Below are 6,000 nucleotides of genomic sequence, written 5' to 3' on the forward strand. Positions count from 1 at the left end.
AAATTTCAGCAATATGAAATAACACAACCACTTTGTAATGTTAGGAGGAAATCAGTGAGCCATGTGCTGCACTGAATATAAATTATTTTAGGAGGGCAAACAGATCCTGGGATGCTTTTGCCCATACATTTATATTCATAAAAGCTTCCAAATGCCTAGAACAATAGCAACGATCTATCTGCCATGAAGCTATGCGGCGTTTGCGTTGTCACTTATGACAACTTTGATCGACATGCTCTATATAAGAGAAATATCTTCCAGCACTCTGCTCGTTTAATAAATTGATTAAACTTCTCTTCAACCAATTGTTTTTGTCTTAACTTCTCCGCAGACATCACCTGAAGGAGACTGGTGCTTGTTTCCCAAACACTGTGTGAGAGGAGACAGTTGAGTCGCGGGCTCCGTATTTGAGCGGTGTCAAAATCTCCTCTCCAATGATAAATGATTGTATAATGCAACAGTCTACTGCCAGTGCTGAATTATATTAGCCATCAGTGTTCAAAACCCATTTGAAACTTAATTGTGCTATGATAGTGGGATCCCCCAGTCAGCAGAACAGCAGGTTTATAAAAATCATCTCCTATGATTGTTAAACGCTTTCCTAATGAAGCTGATGATCACAACATTTTGCAATAAACGTTTCTGTCAAGATGTCACAAATGCATGCTCGTGGCCTCTACAGTGAGCAAGTGCTTCTGCGATTTGGGTTTATCTTCGCGGCTCGGAATTCACCAGATCGGTCTGCATATGGAAGATAATCCCCATAAAAGGGAAAGTGCCGTATATTAAAATGGGATTACCAACTAGAACATAATCATGCCACTGTGTAATTATATGGTACACCATACGTAGATGTGAACAATCATACAAGAAAATAATTGAGGGCCATAAAACTTAATTCAGAAAAATCAATAGAATATAAAAGCAATCAGATAAGGCCTCTTAAGAAATCGATCAAGGCTTGTGCAAACTCATAATGCCTTTTCCTAAGAGAAAAGGAGCTAAATGAAGCAGAGAAACCTACATAATATTCTACAAGTAGGTTTCTAGAGGTGCTTGTATACTGAAGAGGGAAGAAGAATGGAAAACGCAATTACTTTTTACATTCTAGAACCACGTGGACCAGGAGCAAAAGGAATATCTGGTAAGCGCAGCCACCGGAAGGACTGTTAGAGCAATTATTCCTTTTTGATCATTTGTCTACATTTGTGTCTCTTTGTGTCTCTCTGGAGCCTAAAAAGCCATTAGACTCTGTTCATTGCAACTTTATGTGTCCTACGCTCAATCGGAAACCCTCAAAGATTTAAATATTGATACAGTGTGGAAGTGAACCACAAGGTAAAAGGTCTACCACCAACAACTCCCCCTTCCTGTCCCACCCCCCACACCCACCTCCCAGAAGTTTCTGGAAGCCCAGCAGTGGTGGTTTTGTTTGGGTACCGGCCCCCCACCTCCTCATTTCAACAGAGTTTGACCACATAATTTTACCAGAGCAGTGTGCTAAGCCAAAAAATGTTTTCATTACATAAGGGAGGGAAGTAGAGTTTATAAATGAACATTATTTTCCTCTGGGAATACACCACTATTGGAGTTTATCCCTAAGGATGTGGGGAAAGCAGTAAGGGAAAATACATGCTACTTTTGAAATATTCCCACCAAAACTCCACACAATTATACATTAGCAAGAACTCCGTGGTTTGTTTTGTATGAAAACAAATAACAAAAGCTCATGTAACCTACAGGTGTAATGGAACCCCAATCCCCCAAAGCAAACTCACTGAAATTCCAGAAGAAACAAGCGCTTTTTGTGAAACAGTTCATGCTGCCTTTTCTTAAGAAGAAGGGGAAAAAATAAACAAAACAAAAACTTGACCACATTTTTTTTTTTTTTTTTGTCGTTGCTATCAGGCCTTGCCTGGTCTCAGGGCCTCGAGATTATAGGAGCTACACGCAGCTGGGTGTGTTGTAGCTCCTTCTAAAGAGAAAAGTATTTACCATGTGTTTACAGGACTCTCTAATGGGTTTGCACTTTGGGAACAGGAAGTACAAGAGGGCTTATGTGGAGATGGAAGAATGAGGGAATAAATGGACATGTTACATCGTCGTTGATGAAAACAGAAACAGTGTATTTACTTCAAAGCTTGTTTTCATGATTTTGGAATTCGAGTGGAACCAGCTGGTTTTTATCTTTGAGAGATCATATTGTCATAACCCTACTCATATGGGTGACTGCTGCACTTAAACCACTTAAGAATATCAATTACAGGAGAAGGGGAAGCACTCTCGATTTGTCTTCTGCCCCAGCCGTTCAAGCAGACTCCATCAGGGACTGTCCCTGAGACCCGCCCAGTGCAGGCACCGGCCTCTAAGTACAGAGTAACCAATACAAACGCATGGAGGTGAAGGAGAGGAAGAAGGGGCGGGCTCTGGGATGGAGGACTCACAATGACCTTTATCTGCCAGGCACCAGTGGAGCACTGGCAACCTGGGTGGGCTACCAGCTATCCCTCTTGACTTACATGTCTGCAGGGACCTGCCTACAGGTAGAGCAAGGAGGTTCTTTCCATCCTAGTCAGTCTAGCAGGCTCAGCGAGATGGAGGGAAGCCTTCCATGAGATGGACCAAAGGGATAGCCACACGAAGGGCTCCAACATGCCAATTCTTATGAAGATGACACTTTCATTCTACTGCCCATAAAGTCACCCTGAGTCCAAGTTGGCTGCAAGGTGACCACTGAGTGTATCCCACACCAGGAGAGAGGGATGCTAGGGAGTGTCTCCCAAACGCTGAAAGCCTGCCCTCATTGCCTCACACAGAGATCCCATCGGGGGCACAATTGCCCACTCTAATCAAATCCTCCCTTCAAAATGTGGCGATCAGGAAACAAAATAAGTGAGTCTTTGTTTATATAAAGGATTCTCTGCAAAAAGTTTTAAGACGCTAAGTCCTATTGTGTTGTTGTTGTTGTTAACTGCTGCCAAGTCAGCTCTAACTCATAGTGACCCCTATGTACAAGAGAATGTAGCATGCCCTGGTCCTGCACCATCCCCACAATCGTTCCTACGTTTGAGCCCACTGCGGCAGCCACTGTGTCAATCGCCCTTGTGAAGGGTCTACTCTCTTTTGCTGACCCTCCACGTTACCAAACTTGAGGGACTGGTCCCTCCTGATGACATGTACAAAGTACGTAAGACCAAGTCTCACCATCCTGGCTTCAAAGACACAATCTAGTTACACCTCTTCCAAAACAGATTTCTTCGTTCTTCTGGCAGTCCATGCCAAGATTTAAAAGCAGCAATTCTTTTCTGACCTTCCTTTGTTCATTGTCTAGCTTTCACATGGCTCAGGTCAAGAGTACCATAGGCCTCACCATGGTATCTTTGTTGGACTTCGTACCTAGAGCAAGATTCACAGCATGGCCCAGATGGGGCTTCATCACCAGGCAGCAGAGCTTCTGATTTGTTGGGAACTCTTTATCTGCATAATGTCGACCATGCTCAAAAGACAGCCTCACCAGGAAGCTGTCAAGGCAAGCAATCAAGTCCCTTCAGGACAAACCCCCTCTATGATGGAAACTCAAAGGGAACACATGAGTAGGCATGTAAGCTTGCTGGCAACCACAATGGTCTACTGGTGAGTGGAAGAGGGGGAAAAGCAATAATGAAGAAATGAGCTGAGTTCAATTATGTTCCATAAACACCTGTTGACCTGGAGATGAGAGAGATAAGAGGAAGGGCTGGTTGGTCTGAAGTGTGGTGAGACCTGGGGACACCTGAGCCCATGGAGAAGGACATAGCCACAGAGGGCTAGAGCTGAGAGTGAAGCACCCAGCTGATATGAAGTAAGGGGAGACACACAAGAACACCCAAACTTGCAGATAGTACCCATTTGACCTAGCCTCGATAGCTTGACAATCAGAACTCGGCTAGGGGATGATTAAAAAAAAAAAAATGATAAAGGAGAAACAAGGGTAAATTGCTACAATTTGATTAACTTGATCTACACTCATGGAGACAGTAGATCACAATACCAACAGAAAGGGAAGGAGTCTTCACAGGGTAGATAGGTATGGGCAACATTAAACATTGGCTACCTAAAATGAGGGGGTGATAAAGGCATGAAGTGACTGGCTTACAAGTTTTCAAAAGGGAGTTTAGTTTAAGAGTGTGTGGGGGAAGATAGAGTCCCACTGAATAGTTTTCATCTTGTCTAGATGGGTCTGGTAAAAAGAGATGGGGATAAGATTCTTATGATTCAATAGTGATTATGATTCAATATTATTATCATGACTAATTGCGACTGTCACAATTGAAAAGGTAGACATTTTGTAACAAAAGCAGGGGAGTAGTTAATCTTACAGTCCAGAAACAAAGGAACCTAGGACGATCAAAGGAGACGAGCACAAGCGGAACATGGAATCCTATCCAGAGAAGCAACAACACCAAAGATGGAGGCAGAGATGGGGGCATGGAGAGATGGAGCAGCTGAGGAGTCTAGACTCCTGGAAAGAGAGGGAGTGGATGCTGGAGGCCAGGAGTCAGGCTTATAGAATGTGCCCTTTGCTGGTGTAAATTATTACATATGCCTGAGTGGTTTTTGTTTTGTTTGTTTTTTTAAAAAAAGCTAAAATGAATAGAGAGAAATACTGTTGACTGATGGTACATGAAGGGGATTGTAATCATTGTAATGAAACAAAGCATATGATTTATTGAATGTAAAACTGATGATCTGCCCTGTAAACTTTCACTTAATTCACAATACAAACTTTAAAAAAAGAAAAAGAAAGAAAGACTTGCCAGGTGACTAGGCATGTTCCCACATGCTGTCATTGATGAACCTAGTCTTGGCACACCTGGTCCTTTGAAGCTCAGTCACAGGGTTCAGGTGTGTCCAAGGGCAGGAGATCCAGCTCCAACAATGTTCTATTTCCCCTTGGGATTTGCATCAATCATAGTGTCCTCGGCCTTGGAAAGATCCTGGACAGGATTCTCCAGAGTATAAAAAGAAATTATAGTTCTCATTATTTTTGTTACCTTTACATTCATATTTTGTGTTGATCTTAAAACATAGATGATTTGTAAGTGTTGTATATAGTTAATAAAAAGTTAAGTCTAACTCACCAGCTGCTCCTTGGAAACCCTATACAGGGTTGCTATGGGTTGGAATCGACTCGACAGCACTTAACAACAACACAATACTGGTGTTTTCAAATACCTCACATGCACAATGGATGGTAAGTGCTCAGCTGCTAACCAAAAGGTTAGTGGTTCAAACCCACCAGCCACTTGCAGGAGAAAGACGTGGCAGTCAGCAACTCTAAAGATGATTTCCTGAAATTCTCTGGAGTGTTTATCATGTGGCAGTTGCTTCCTGTGAAAACATCTTCATGTCACAATATGAAAATGTGCCACAAACAGAAGACTCAGAGTCACCAGGATGAAAGTCCCTGAAACCTAAGTGGATATGGTATGACCACCCGTCCTCTTTTGGACAGGTGTAAGAATGCGCCAATGTGGTATTTGGTGGGAGTTCTCAGAGATGAGTTATCAGCATGAGATGCCTCCAGCCTCACCCAGCTGCCTCCGGAGCCACCTTCACCAGCTACAAAAACAGAGAGTCTTCAACCCACGAACAGCAGAGTGAGGACTGAAAGTGCTAAGCAGGGAGCAAGGGAGAGGAAACAAGACCGTTTTCCATTTTGCAACTTGTTGTTGTTGTTGTTAGGTGCCATCAAGTCAGTACCAACTCATAGCAACCTTACGCACAGCAGAACGAAACACTGCCCAATCCTGGGCCAACCTCACTACTGTTGCCACGCTTGAGTCCATCGATGCTGTCACTTGGCCAATCCATCTCATTGGGAGTCTTCCTCTGACCCTCCACCTTACCAAACATGGTATCCTTCTCCAGCGACCGGTCCCTCCTGACAATATGTCTGAAGTATGAGAGACAAAGTTTGGCCATCTTGGCCTCCAAGGAGCACTCTGGCTGCACTTCTTC

The sequence above is a fragment of the Chrysochloris asiatica genome, unplaced genomic scaffold, assembly GCF_000296735.1.
Source record: "Chrysochloris asiatica unplaced genomic scaffold, ChrAsi1.0 scaffold00105, whole genome shotgun sequence".
NCBI classification, from domain to species: Eukaryota; Metazoa; Chordata; class Mammalia; order Afrosoricida; family Chrysochloridae; genus Chrysochloris; species Chrysochloris asiatica.